The sequence below is a fragment of the Cetorhinus maximus genome, chromosome 4, assembly GCF_964194155.1.
Source record: "Cetorhinus maximus chromosome 4, sCetMax3.hap1.1, whole genome shotgun sequence".
Lineage (NCBI taxonomy): Eukaryota > Metazoa > Chordata > Chondrichthyes > Lamniformes > Cetorhinidae > Cetorhinus > Cetorhinus maximus.
Window position 1 is genome coordinate 63,630,682 of NC_135882.1, and position 15,921 is coordinate 63,646,602.

General features: G+C 40.2%; 1 protein-coding gene across 4 annotated transcripts in view; it reads left to right on the forward strand.

Moving 5' to 3' along the window:
• LOC144679645 (transmembrane protein 200A-like) overlaps positions 1-15,921 on the forward strand; it is a 42,102-nt gene that overhangs the window by 7,540 nt on the left and 18,641 nt on the right. The window contains exon 1 of one of the 4 annotated variants that reach the window (XM_078540230.1): positions 13,346-13,593. The exons of 2 other annotated variants lie outside the window; for them this stretch is intronic. The gene's annotated coding sequence lies outside the window, so the exon portion shown is untranslated. One more of the 4 variants, XM_078540228.1, reaches the window with a different exon arrangement.

Consider the following 15,921-nt stretch of genomic DNA (forward strand, 5'->3'; position numbering starts at 1 on the left):
GGAAATAAGTAAATGTTAGAGAGTTGATATGAATTCTTGTGTTGCTAAGTTTTACTCTATTCCATTGATTTGGGTCCAGGCATGTCAGTCCTTCAAAAACATTACCCAGGTAAAAGCCGATCCCAATTAATTTTGGCCTAAAAAATTGGTCTCAAACATTCGACTTTTACCTGAGTCTTTATGGTACTTACCTTGGGGATTCAATGAAGGTTCAACATATTGATTCCTAGGATGAGAAGGCTGTCCTAGGAAGAGTGATTGAGCAGAAGAATGAGAGGTGATCTCAGTGAAACATAAAATGCTGGGAGGGCTTGTCAAAAGTCGATGCTGGGAGGCTGATTCCCCTGCAGGTGACTGTAGAACTAGGTTGTACAGTCTCCAGGATAAGGGACCAGCTGTTAAGGACTAATGAGAAATTTCTTCACTCAAAGGCTTGAGAGTCTTTGGAATACTCTACCTTAGAGGGCTGTGGATGCTCAGTCAATGAGTATATTCAAGACTGAGATTGATTTTTGGGAATGTTACAAGATTCAAACTTACCTTACCATCGAATAGGGGCCACGAACTACAAGTCCCAACCGTCTTGGGAGTTTCTGCGCATGCGTGGACTGGGAGCGGGTAGCGCATGTGCTGACCTGCTGGGTCAAAATCTGGAACTCCCTCCTTCACAGTTTCGTGGGTGTACCTACACCACATGGACTGCAGTGGTTCAAGCTCACCACTACCTTCTCAAGGGCTATTAGGGAATGAGCAATAAATGATGGCCTAGCCAGCGATGCCCACATCCCGTGAGTGAATAAATAAAAGACTAGCATTTGGAATTTTTTGGGCCAAGGACAATGGTCCAGTGTGCTTGTGTGAAGAAGAAAAAGAAAAGGGCACACAAATCCCAATCACAGGACTCAGGAGCTGGGTGCCATACCGGAGAAGAGTCTCGGACTGAGGATGGGGAGAGGTCCCAAAACAGGGAACCCAAAGTGGGATTCCAGGGATAGGGGACAGAGAGAGGTCCCAGAGACAGAAAGAGGCTGCAAGTAGTAAAAGTTCTGCGTTGGCAGGCTTTAAGTAACGAGGGCTCGGGGGAAGCCTTGGAGATCTGAGAAGGCAGCAGAAGATCAATGACTCCATGCTGTGGGCCCTTGGGGCAAAGGTAATCCTTTGGGGCAGTAGTGTTCTGCTTGGCATAGCTGAAGTTGTGTTTGAGTTGGTGCTGGAGTACAGAATTGGGAATCCAGGGGAACAGAGTCTCTGGAGTCAAGATTGAAACCCTGTGAGGTAAGCTATCATTGAGGCAGTCCAAGTTGGAGTGACTTTTGGAGAGAATTCCGAGGCTAGATCTTCAAAGAAGATGACTGGAATCTCTTGTGAGAGGGAAGAGTTTCAACAAGATTGGTTGACTCACAGTGTTTACTGATATCTGGGTGGGTTGCTGAGAAATCCTTAGACCTGTCTTGGATGAATCTGCCATTTATTGTGGAGTGTAGTGTGTTTGGCCACGGTTTCCCTGTTAATTCACATGTACCTCATATTAACCCTGAATGTTAGAGTATAAGATTGTAAATTGTTTTATCTTTCTGATCTTGTATGGTAAAGTTTATTTTGTTTCTTCAAAAACTGGGGAATCTTGTGGTTTTATTCTCTTAGTAAATACCTAGGATCTCAAACTTTGTCTACTTTAAACAAAATGTTATTGGCCCCTAACCAGATTGTACCAAAAACTGGGGTTCTGGCCCAGGATTATAACAGGATACTAAGGGAATCCAGGATATGGGAATTGGGCCAGAAAGTGAAGTCTAGGATTAGCCATGATCCTGTTCAATTGCAGAGAAGGCTCACGGGGCCATATGGCCTACTTCTGTTACCTTATGTTCATCCATTCAGCTGCTCCTGTTACTTTCCTTCCTTCTACTTAATAATGTTAATCCCTCCTCTAGCTCTGAACTACTTCTTTCTCTAGTTTCTTTCCTATAGCTCAACCTGCCATCTCTGCATTCAAGTTGTCCCTGAGACCCACTTCCTGCTTCCTCAACCCTGAATTGCCGATCACCCAACTTTTCTTCTTGGCCCCCATGTTAGCTGATATTGTTAACTGTTCCCTCTCCTCAGGAACTGTCCCCTCCATTTCAAACCTGCTGTCTTTACCATTGACCTCTCTGTCCTTGCAAACTATTGTCCCATCTCCAACCACCCTTTCCTTTCCAAAGTCTTTGAATCTGTTTTTGATTCCCAAATCCGTACCTGTTTTTCTTGCAACTCCATGTTTAAATCTCTCTGACCAGTTTTCTGCCCTGTCATAAATGGCTTGTATGAAAGTCACAAATGGCATCCTGTATGAATGACCATGGTAAATTTTCCCTTCTCATCCTTCTCGACCTACGTGCAGCCTTTGAAATGGTTGACAACACCATCTTCCTCCTTGTACAACTGGGTGGAACTTGGTTCCATTCTTATCTATCTAATCATAGCCTGAGAATCAAACTGTTCTTGATGTTGATGATGTTGAGCTGCTGTATTAGCAGATTTTAATGATCACTGAGTATCAAAATCAGAATCTACATTGGCTCTCTAAAGCTCATTTGATTTACCTTAACCATGCAAGAAATCAATTTATCAGATGGAAACACATCTTCAGTAATTTATTTCTCATTTATATAAATTAATGTTAACATTGTTTTTATAAATTGTTAGATTTTGTTAAAACCACCTTAGGGATGCATTTTTGCTGAGGTCAGGATTCCAGATCACACTAAGGTGACCACTATCTTTTCCACTGGCTATATTCTGGTGAATCCATAGCTCAGTGATTTCAAAGCCAAGTAACTGTTGCTTTTATATTCAGAGCCAATCATCCACCTTGCCCAATGGATTTTGGATCCTGGTTCTCCTACAATGTACATTCAATTAAAGAAGATTTATTTAATTGACCTCAGAGTAAATGAACTTTGTTGTAGCACACTTTGCAGAACAGGCATCAGCTGAAAAGAGTGCAGGGCAGTGCATTGAGCCACTTTATCATTTAAATTATATATTTTCAACCTATTCGCAAAAGATTAGTAGAATCTGTTTTTTAAAATGGCAAGCATTTACTTTCACTATTCAATGTCACTTAATGGGCTATAATAACAATAATTACATTTTCTATAGTGCCTTTTAACATAGCAAAATGACCCAAAGTACTTCAAAATTCGGGGTCAGATTCAAGCAGGTGTAGGATTGAGGTTAGCGCTGGTGATACGGTCAAAGAAGTTGACTTTAAGGAGACATTTTGAAGAGAAGAAATGTATCAAGTTAAGGGGAACAAGAAGGAAGTTCTAGTTGTACAGCAAATAGTGACAGGTTCTGACACCGATGTTAATAAGTAGGGAGTGGAACGAGATATGTCATTGTTAGTGGAATGGATGGTGCAAACAGGGATAAAGAGCTGGAGGATGTTGCAGACATAAACAGGAGCAAGCCACAGAGTGACTTGTAGACCAGTATGAAAATATTTAAATCAATACATACATGGGATGAACTTGATAAGAATAGGGATAACAAGTGAAAAAGGGATAGAAGGGATAAGAAGTGAAGATAACAAGGGAAGAACTTAAACCGAGTAGGACCAGTGTCATATAGCTCAGGCTGTAGAAAGGGCTTTAAACTAAAAAGGAGGTTTCAAGTGAGAGGAAATTTATAAATCTAAAGAGGAAAGTCAAGGCCACAGAGCAGTGCAGTGATTTGGGTAAAAGTAAGCAGTGTGTGCCAGGAAAAGACAGAAAGTTTAATGGTAGTGAATCGGTGATTCAGATCAAATCAGGGAAAAATGGTAAAAAGTTAAAATTAAAGGTGTTTTTATCTGAATGCATGAAGAATTCATAACAAGATAGATGAATCAATGACACAAATAGAGATAAATGAGTTTGATCTAATAGTCATTACAGAGACACAACTGCATGGTGACCAAAGTTAGAAACTAAATTCTAGGGTAGTTGATGTTTTGAAGAGACAGACAAAATGGAAAAGGAGGAGGTGGGTAGCCCTGATTTGGAAAAAACATAAGGAGAGTAGTGAGGAAAAAATCATAGCTTGGAAGAGCGGGTAGTAGAATCAGTATGGGTGGAGATAAGAAAAAACAAGGGCCGTGAAACATTGATGGGATTAGACCGCATAACTGTAGCTATACTGTTATGAGTATTAATCAAGAAACATGAGTTTATTCAAAAAGAAGGCAATGGAATAGTGCAGGGGGAAATTAATCTCCATATAGACTGGGCAAATCAAGTAAGCAAAAGTAGTTTGGAGAACAAGTTCATGGAATGCATTTGAGATAGTATCCAAGAACAATATGTTGTGGAATCAAACAGGGAAGAGGATATTTTAGATCGCGTTTTGTGTAATGTGATAGGGTGAATTAGTAATCTCATAGTAAGGGATTCTCTGGGAAAGACTGATCATAATATGATAGAATTTCCCTTGAGTTTGAGAGTGATGTACATAAATCCAAAACTAGAATATTGAATTTATATAACACCAATTACTTAACTGGAGTGAGTTGGAATTGTTGGGAGTTGGGAATTTAGATTAAAAGGGAAGATGACAGATGAGTAATGGCAAACATTTTAAAGAAATATTTCATAATTTTCAACGAATCTACATTTCACTGACAAATAAAAACTCCAGAAGAAAGGAGATCCATTTATCACTAACTAAAGAGGCTAAGGATTGTATTAGATTAAAAGAGGAGGCATATAATATTGCAAGGAAGAGTAGTAAGCCTGAGGATTGGGAGAATCTTAGATACCAAGGATGACCAAAAAATTGGTAAAGAGGGAAAAAATAAAATAAGAAAGTAATCTAGCCTGAATTTGGGAATAAGAACTTCTATAAGTATGTAAAAATGAAGAGAGTAGTGAAAGTAAACTTGGATCCCTTAAAGGCTAAGAGAGGAAAAATTATAATAAGGGAGTAAGGAAATGGCTGAGACATTAAAGAAATATTTTGTCACAGTAGAAGATATGAAAAAAACCCTTAAAATAATTAATATTAGTAAAGAAAAAGTACTGAAGAAATTATTGAGGCTGAAAGCCAACAAATCCCCTGAAACCTGGTTGTCTACATCCTATGAATCTAAAAGAGTTGGCACTGATTGTGATTTTCCAAAATTTTCTCAATTCTGTAACGGTCCCAGTAGAAGGTAGCTTCTTCAGGAAATTTCTGACTCTTCAAGAAATGAGAGAGTCAGAAAATAGGGAACTATAGGCCAGTTAGCCTGGCATCAATCATTAGGAAAGTGCTGGAATCAAAAATTAAGGAAGTCATAGAGTCACTTATGGCACAGAAGAAGGCTATTCGGCCATTCGAGTCCATGCCAGGGCATTAGAAAATCATAATATGATTAGGCAACGTCAACATGGTTTTATGAAAGGAAAACCGTTTGTCAAACGCAATTAGAATTTTTTTGATGATGTAACCAGCGGGGTATTCAATAAGATGCCACATGAAAGGTTGTTGCACAAGATAAGGGTTCATGAGATGGGAGGGTAATATATCAATAGAGGACAGTTGACAGAAAACAGACAGTTGGAAAAAAGGTGTCATTTTCAGGTTGGCAGGCTGTTACTAGTAAGATGCCACAAGTCTAAATGCTGGGACCTCAGTTATTTATACTTTATATTAATGACTTGGATAAAGGGACCAAATTTAATATATCTAAGTTTGCTGACGATGCAGGTGGAAGATTAAGCTGCAGATCAAATTATCATGGTCCTGATTGGAACCAAACGGAGGCAGGACTGAAAAAATGGTCGCCGAGCAGAACAGCAGGAGGTTGCATCTTTGTCCTTGCCCTAAGCCATTTTCACGAGAGCAGGGAAGGACGGGACCCCAGAACCTCCCCGCTCCTATTAAGGATAGAACTGGCAGCATTATAGTCTCATTGAGAATTTACACCAGATGAGTTTTTTTAATTTTGATGGAGACAGCCAGACTTTAGTAGCTGTCAGGTTTTACACCAGCTGCATGGAAGTGTGAATCATGGATTGGAGTCATCAAGAGTTTAAAAGGCAAGTGAAATGGTTTTGTCATTTTAGAGTTCATCATTAATACTATATGGGTTGTATCTGTGTTCGGTAAGCTGAGTTATGACATTGCTGTGATTGGAAGATGTAACTAGCCCTTAAATAATGTGTTTCTGAGATTGTTACTTCTGCCAACTGGCAAAATGGTGAGTAAAAGATCAAAATTGTAATTGTGAAAACCCTTCAGAAAAGTTCATCTAATGGATAAAATATGATAAGCAAGTGTAAGTGTTTCATCTGCTCCCATTGCTTTTATGTATTCAGTCTAGACATCTGTTGAGATAACATTCCTGAAGTTTGTTCGTTTATTCAGGGAGTTTTTTGGGCTGTTAGCTACAATCCAACTGCTTAATCATTTTGCAAGTGCTTCACCTTGTTTAAACAGCTGCTTTGAAGAGTGTTTGTTTACTCAGGGAGTTTTATGGGCTATTCATTGGCTTCCAACTGTTATTATAGGTCTTGAGTTCTGCTCATGAAGTGGATAATGGGGGGGATTGTGGTTAGGGAGTGAGGGGGGTTGGGGGTGAGGGTGAGAGGAGTGAGGTAGGTGAGGAGGTGTTTGAAGTGGGCGGAAAGTTCAACTCTACGTAGCTGAGCTGCTGATTGCTTTGGAAGCGCTGGACCACGGCCTCTTGGGAATGGTGGTGGGCCTTTTAACCTGCCTGCTCTGGACTCGGCCCACCTCCACTCCTGCCTCCGGCAGGCTCACCTCAAGGCCATTTAGGACCAGAACCCTCTGAAGATCCCACCTGCCAGCAATCTTGAGATGGAGGTGGGATCGCAGTAGCGGAATTAGCCCCTTCTCCTGATTCCCACCTCTGACATGTACATAAAACCCTAATGATCTGTAGAATGGGAGTGGATTTTACATTTTTTGGTGGAGTGTGGGAGATGGAACAGAAACTGAGTGATCCACTTGCTCCAGCCCCCGCCATCTCAGTCCTTAGAATCAAGTGTCAGATGGCCAATTAGTGGCCATACGACAGGAAGGTGGCCAATTAGCAGTGTGAAGGGAGGCTGCGAGTCGAATTGGAAGTTTACACCAGGACATCATGTGGCAGAAGGATAATGCCATTAACAGGATGTTGGTACAGCTACCAACTCTTACTCTCTCACTCTTTCTTCAATTCTTATGGCAGGCTCCAAAAAGCTTAAAAAAAGCTGCCACCTTCACCAGCAGAATTTGCTGCTACATTCAGCCATGGTCCCAGTGGCAGACTTTTTCTTCTGCCATTGTGCCTCCTTGTCATAGCGACTGTAAAACACTCCCAAACCTTTTCGCATCCAACACCCGAAAAATGCAGCCAGCAATGGAAAATTGCAGACAATTGAGTCATTAAAATGCTCAGTAGCTTGTTAATTGGTCATTTCAAAATGGCAGGTGGGCTTCTGATTTCCACACCTGCTCTCCTGTAATTTCGGAAACTGACATGATGATGTCATATTGGCGACCCTACATCGTCATGCCCTATTTCATGTTCATGCTGGGGTTGGGGGTGGTTGGGGGGGAACTGGTCTGCCCAATTTGCAGCCGTATAATCCAGCCCATGATATAGATGGGTTAAGTGAATTGGCAAGAAGGTGGCACATGGAGTGTAATGTGGCAAAATGCAAGGTTATTCACGGGTAGGAAAAAATAGAAGAGTTGAATATTTTTAAAATGGTGATGATATGGTGGTGTTCAGATGGACTTCGGTGTCCTTGTACAAGAAGCATAGAAGGGGATAAGAAATTTTCTTGTAGTACTGGTAATGATATTATGCAGACCACATTGAATCCCGATGGTTAGGCAGCACCATGGACCGCTCCCTGTGCAGTGCACGCAAGATTTTTCAAAAATATCGATGAGGAATGCCTTGCAGGCTGCCCTTTCCCAGGGAATCAATGTAAACTTTTGTAGGGCCACTTGAATTGGCGCTATATGAACCAGTTTTTACCCCAGTGCTTTAATGTGTAGGTATAGCAAGCAATTACAAAGGTAAATTACAAGGGGGTTGGAGTAAACAAGTGTTGCTGCAATTGTACAGGGTCTTGCTGAGACCAGACCTGGAGCACTGTGTCCAGTTTTGGTCTCTGGAGCTAAAAAAAGACATATGCCTTAGAGGGGGTCCGATGAAGGTTTACTGGATTGACTCTTGGAATGTGAGGGCTGTCTAATGAGGAGAGTTTGAGTAGAAGGGGCTATATTTTCTGGAGCTTAGAAGAATGAGAGAAAATTTCATTGGAACATGAGATTCTGGAGGCCTTGGCAGAGTAGATGCTTGGAGGTGGTTTCCCCTGGCTGCAGAGTCTAGAATTAGGGGGCATAGTCTGAGGATAAGGGGATGGCCATTTCAGACTGAGATGAGAAGTTTTTTTCACTCAGGCTTGTGAATCTTTGGAATTCTGTAGCTTGCCAGGCTGTGGATGCTCAGCCAATGAGTATGTTCAAGGTTGAGATCAATAGGTTTTTTAGCTTTAAAGGAGTCAAGGGATATGGTAATTGGGCAGGAAAGTGGAGCTGAGGTAACAAAAGCATGAACAAGAGTTTTAGAGACGGCTGACATAGAGAAAGAGATGAGCAATTTTATGGAGGTAGAAGTAGATGGTCTTACTGATAGACTGGATGTGGAGTTTGAAATTGGGGGACTAAACACCTCCCTGTGGTGGCACTCATGAGATCATTATTATTTAGTGAATGCAAATCCCTGGAGCCAAGTGATTGCCTCCTCATTAGCTGAATTGAAGGTGATTAGTCCGCCACTTAGTCTTAGAGGGAACACTCCTTGGTAATGTGCAGCATTCTGTGTGTATTTCCACAAGTGCATAGGGTTTGTACTGAGTCCCCAGCAGTGGAGGTTGGCTGCACAGGGACTCTGACTTGTCCTGAACCTGTTTAGCAAGGACCACTCCCGACATGGTAGATCAAAGCCTGCCTTTCAACAGGTGGGGTTTGTCAGACGAAGCTTATTAGTGACTTCCCGTGTTTACCATTCCTTGGTCCAAAGGATGTCTGCTGGTAAACCTTGCTCAGGGACATTACTCCGCATGGGGTGCTGAGATGGAAGGCAGGTAGTAGGTGAATTGAATATATCATTGTGGACTGGTAAGTGAGGTACATCACAGATGTTTTCAACCAGCTTGTGGGTTTTCGTCAGTCGGCGGATGTGTAGGGGAGTGATGTTTGCGAGGACAGGAAACCAGGAGAGGGTGTTGGGCAGAGAGTCCTAGTTATGATGCACGTTGTTACATTCAGTTGAGTGTCAACAAGATGTGTGTGATGACCTGTCCCAGATAGATGCACAGTATTCTGCAGCGGAGTATGATAGGGCACTTGCTGAGGTCCGGAGAGTTGTGGCAGCTGCACCGACGTAGATCCAGCAAATGTAGTTAATAAGTTGTTTCTGATTTTGACCTTTGCTGCTGTTTTCTTCTACAGAGTCCTATCTAGAGTGACTCCCAAGTATGTTGGGTCGGTGTTATGCTTTAGTCTCTGAACATCCATGTAAATATGAAATTCTTTTTCGGCACTGGCATTATGAAGATGGAATCCACTGGATATAGCTTTAGAGGAATTCAGTGTAAGTCGCCATGTGCTGCAGTAGTGTCAACTTTGTAACGTCTTCATTAAGGATCTGGTCCAGGATGCAGAAGGATGGGGCTTGGGTGGCACAACAGATATCGTCAGCATAGATGAACTTGCAGGGTGTGGTTGTTAGCAGGTCATTTGTATATTTGTTGAACAGCATTGGGGCTATCACTGAGTCCCGTGATAGTCCGTTGGTGAATTTTCTCCATGCACTTTTCCCTTTATATCCTTAACTATACATCACAAATATAATAAAATATAGCATCTTGGCAGAAAAATAAGAGACTACAAGAGATGTAAGAAAAAATTAAAATATACAAAAAGGTTATGAATAAATAACATTCAGATTAAATAAAATACATTGAAAAATACAAATACCTCAAGTCAGAGCCAGATTAAATACTTGGGGCTGCAAAATTAATTTAGGGAAGTCATGAATATTTGCTGTTCATTACAACCCCTGAGAATCTGTCAGAAGTCTGATGTTTAATATGAATTGAGTTTATTCCTCTTTAGTTCCAGCTTTGTCATTGCCAGTATTCCTAGTGTTCCCACTCCTTGCTTCAATTTCAGTCCAAAGAGAGTAGAAGTTTTCTTTCCTCTCTACATCTAAAATTTCACTTATAGTTTTGACAAGTGGATTTTGATGAGTGTTAAATTGTTCACTGGTTGATCCCTCTATCATTGATGACAGAGCAGTGGATATGGGGCACAATCTTCACACCATTTTTGGCCAATCCACCCTCTATATGTCCCAATGTCCCCTGTCTCTATTTTCAGAAGGCTATCAATAATGTCCCATACAAGAGGTTAATAAGCAAAATTAGATGGCATGGGATTGAGGGAAATATGCTGACATGGATTGAGAATTGGTTAATGGACAAAAAACAGAGAGTAGGAATAAATGGCTCATTCTCAGGTTGGCAGGCTGTGACTAGTGGGGTACTGCAAGGATCAGTGCTTGGGCCCCAGCTATTCACAATCTGTATCAATGATTTGGATGTGGGGACGAAATGTAATATTTCCAAATTTGCTGATAACACACAACTAGGTGGGAATGTGCGTTGTGAGGAAGATGCAAAAAGGCTACAAGGTATTTAGACCAGCCAAGTGATTGGGCAAGAACATGGCCAATGGAGCTTTCCTTAGAGAAAAGAACGCTGAGAGAAGAATTGATAGAGATATTCAATATCCTGAGGGGTATGGACAGGGTAAATAGCGAAAAACTGCTCCCACTGAAGGGAACATCAAGAACTAGAGGGCATAGATTCAAAATAATTGGCAAAAGGAGTAAAAGTGATGAGGATTTTTTTTTCACCCAGAGGATGGTTGGAGTCTGGAAATAACTACCTGAGAGGATGGTGGAGGCAGGTTCGATCAAGGTATTCAAAAAGGAATAGGATGGCTATCTGAAAAGAGAGAATGTGCAAGATTATGCGGATAAGGCAGGGGAGTGGGGCCAGGTAGAATGCTCTTTCAGAGAGCCAGTGGATACTTGAAGGGCCAAATGGCCTCCTGCACTGTAAAGATTCTGATTCTGTGGGAATACAAGGTGAAGTTATTCACTTTGGTAGGAAAAACAGAAACGTGAAGTATTTTTTAAATGGTGAGAGATTGGGAAGTGTTGATGTCCAAAGGGACCTGGGTGTCCTTGTTTGTGAATCACTGAAAGCTAACTTGTAGGTGCAGCAAGCCATTAGGAAGGAAAATGGTATGCTGGCCTTTAATGCAAGAGTATTTGAGTACAGGAGTAAAGATGTCTTGCTGCAATTGTATAGAGCCTTGGTGAGACCACACCTGGAGTATTGCATACCGTTTTGGTCTCCTTACCTGAGAAAAGATATACTTGACATTGAGGGAGTCCAACGAAAGTTCACCAGACTGATTCTTGGGATGGCAGGATTGTTCTATGAGGGGAGACTGGATCTGTATGTTCTAGAGTTTAGAAGAATAAGAGGCAATCTCATGAAACATACAACATCCTTACAGGGCTTGACAAGGTAGATGCAGGAAGCATGTTTCCCCTGGCTTGAGGGTCTAGAACCAGGGGACACAATCTCAGAATAAGGGGTAGGCCATTTAGAACTGAAATGAGGAGGAAGTTCTTCACTCAGCGTGGTGACCCTTTGGAATCCTCTACCCTCCATAGGGCTATGGAGGTTCAATCATTGAATATATTCAAGACAGAGATCAATAGATTTCTAGACGGTAAAGACATCAAGGGATACGGGGATAGTGCAGGAAAATGGCATTGAAGTAGAAGACTAACCAAGATCTGTTTGAATGGTGGAGCAGGCTTAAGGGGTTGAATGGTTTACTCCTGCTCTTATTTCCTATATTCCAATGTTCTTTTACACAATAAATTTCCACTTGGCCCAACTTCACTATTTTGGCCTTGCATAGATGCTTCTCAATTCCTGCAACTTTCACCATACTATAGATGTTTTGCATTGTATCCTGCACTCCACCTGTGATGCCTTTCGATTCCTATGAGCACTGTGCTCTTCGTTTTGAGAGGATGCTTGGATATTGTATTTTTTCAATGCTTACATTGCTGATAGAGTTTTAATTTTGACAGTATATATCCTCACGCATTGCATTGTATACTTTGCTTTAGGTGTACTGTACATTTTGCATTGTTTTAGTCATAGTTTGCACTTTGACTGCCTGTGTGATGGGAAAAAGCAAGTGCTCGGGTTTTATAAATCCTCACCTATACACTGAATTAACTCAAGTATTGCACTGTGCATTTCGCATAACATGTTCACATATTGTTGCCGGAATTTTCCAGCCCTGTAATACAGGACCCGCCACAGGAGATCCAGTGGCACAGCCAAAAGTCCATTGACTTTTGCAGGACAGGACAATCCTGGCCGTGGGCGGGCCGGAAAATCCTGCCCTGTTTATTTTAAAGTGCTGTTGTTTATCGTTTTAATTATTTTTTGATCGGTTTTATTTTCTAAATACTGGTATTATTATAAAATGTCTTATTATAAACTGGATTATTTAAAACATCTTGTGTTTTTTCCCCTTGAAACTGGCATTAAATGTTTACTTTAGAGGTTGAAATATTTTTACAATGTTGATCTGAAGTTCAGTTATGTTGGAATGTGGGCCCCCAGGGTGGGGAAAGGATTGCTCACGTTCAAATTTTCACTTTGTGCCTAGAACTAAATAAATCCTTAATTAAAGACTGCAGAGATGATAGGTAAAAGAAAACACGGATTAAACATTTTATGGGATAAATTTTCACACAAGATACATGACCACTAAAATAAATGTGGAGTAATTTTTTTTGTTTAGCATTTGTTTTATGCAGAACTTATTCCCTGCACAAAAGGTACAAATACACTGACCTACCACACCACCAATTGCCATTCTTTTGTTAACTTCTAGACTCTGGGCTTCTGCTTCCACCACATTGTTTTGCCAGACCTACCTGAGTCTGCACTTGTATCGTACTTCCTGAGCCCTGCTGATTAAGCACGTCTTCTTTTCAAATTGCTTTTATTGGCTATGATTAATCCTCTTTCAAACTAATTTTGGCTCCACCAATTATACTGCCAAAATTCTAGTAGACAGCTATCCATCCCTTAATTTTTCTTTGACTTATACTTCTGTTTTGCATAGATTACAGAAAGCTTTGATCTCTGAAGCCCGAACTGAAAAATGACCTCCATTAAACTGCCTATGTAAACTGTATTTTTCATTCATGCTAAGAGGGTATTCAAGATTTACTCTGAAGAGTAGATAATTGTCAATGTCTGTATAGCAAGAATTAATTTTGATTGCTTACTTGGGATATGGTCATCAGCTGTGGAACAGAAGCAAGGTAATCAGTGGAGACTGCACGTTCCTTGGTAACAGTTTGAGGAAAAGCTGTAGGTTATAGCTGAAGTCAGCAAAGTGAAGACAGACATTGCCAGTTGGTGGAAATCTGATGTGGAGAACAGTGACAGTTTCATGAAGGTATACATGCTTAGAAAATAAAGGCTAATTGTGTGTGTGCTATGTCATCGGTTTGATGCCATTCTAGCTGAAATGCAATTTTTATTTCCACGGATAAATCTCCACATGGGTCTTTAAAAATAGAATTTGTTTCCATTTAACAGAAAGCAATTTCCTGCAAGATGGATTGTTTCTATGGAAATACTCTTGGTGGTACAGATATTCATCTCCTGAAAGGGGATAGAGAAGACTGTAGCAGTGAGTGATAATAAAAGGTAGAGAAAAACTAAGAATAGACAGTGGGGGAAATCATAAAAATGCCATAGAGGTTAATGAGATTAGAGAGAATGGAGAAAGAGGAAACACAGTTATTGGGCAATAGCAGAACAGCCACGAAAATACAGAAGAGTAGTCACTAAAGAAAATACAAAGGATACAAATAAAACATTTGAGACCAACAATAGAAAAATCATGGCATTCATTGAGACAGCTATGAAAAAATCTCGCTAGATTGTTGAAGATAGAATAGTTAACAAAAATTGTGAAACATTTCACAAAATGATTAACTTTACCGACAGATTTTTTTTCTAGTGCATTACAGCTGTAAGAATTGTATGCACCATGTTTCCTAGAGGAGTTATTATTTTGTTGTTGCCTGTGTTTGTGGTTTTAATAATTCAAGTCTCCAGTGCCTCCTTATTCTTTACAAAGGTGATAAGGGCACAGGAGGGCGGGATCTCACCCTCTCTCTTGGTCTCTGCGGGTGGGAGATGAGTGGGGAAGTGGCAGCTCTGCAGTAGCAAGCAGACCATAGGCAGCCAGAGCAAATGGAGCACCGCAGAGAAACAAGAACTGCAAATTTCCAGGAGATTTCAATGAGATGAGGGAATTTAATTGGAGAGTAAAAGGAGAATAAACAGCTGTTTCACGTGAACTGGATGGACGGAGGTAGCAGAGCAGAACAGTGTTTGCAGCTCGTAAGAGATATGAGGTACATATTCACTTGTTCACAAGGAATTGAGTAATTAAACTGCAACAAAGCCTGGTAATGCTGAAAATATGCTGGGATAAAGTCTAACTGGAAGAGGGTTTTTTGTGCATTTTAAATAATTGTTTGGAGGACCCTATTATGTGATGCCATTGTAAAATTGCAGTTTCTTTCTTTCCTATCTATTTGTGTTTTGTCGTTTTAGTTAAAAATAATATTTGGGTTTTACTAGGTCACTTAATGTAGTTATCGGTTTTGTAGATTTGAGTTTAAAATAAATATTGGCACTGTTAATACCTTACATTGATAAATGTTTATTAATGACCTGTATCTATTGTCAACTTAAAAATGAAACACTGATTCATAGTTCAGTCATTTTCCCATAAATTTAAAAAGCATAGCCTCTAAAATTTTAGATGATGCTGATGATAACAGTAATTATATGTAACAGACTGTTCTTAGTTATCTTTTAAACCTGCTTCATTCATTATTTCAGATGGGAGTCAGTTTGTCAAGAGCATTACAGTTTAGCTTTTTCGAATCTCAAGCATCCGTAGCTTATGTACAAGGTAGTTGAATATGCAGATTGTAATGTTGTAGTTTAATAACTCTCATACCCTGTACATTTAGGTTCTCGTGACTGAAACTAAATGCAATTCTTAATGATTTTATTTAAATTATTTTTTTAAATATTAGTCACAATGCTTATTGTCAATTCCTAGTCATTCTGAGGGCATTATGAATCATTCACACATTGTGAGATTGAAGTTACAAATGGGCAGGTTGCCTTCCCTGGAGGACATTAGTCTAGACACTAAATACTTGGTAGTTTTGTGTTTGTCAATTTTCCCAACATCAGTGGTTTCCAAATTTCAGCCAAACTACAGGGAAGTCCGACCTGTCACCAGATGGTGAGTTTCCATACTGGAGACTGCTCTTATGAACATCTGAGAGACTGGCCAAGAGCAGCAATAGTTTGAAAGCAAATTGTTACCAGGAATTAGGGTTGGACGATAAGAGTAAATAGCATTGATCTCATAAGCAGGTGTAGTATACATCTCAATTAAGTTGCAATGTTACTGATCATTAACTTTGATTTTTAAATAATTTTAGTAATTAAGAGAGCAGTTTTTAATTGATGTTTATTGAAATAAATATGAAATACAAAATGTAACTGAAATTGGTAATATTTTTGGAGAGTTCTGCCTGAAGTCTCACTGTTGCTCACTGTGTTTAATGAAATTGTGACCCTGTAACTGTTACAAGGCTTGTGCTGTGTCAAGAAATCACAAGAAATGCATTTCTCCATTTCAGTAAAACACCTGAGCGGTTATAATTGAAACATAAAGGGTTTGATTTTC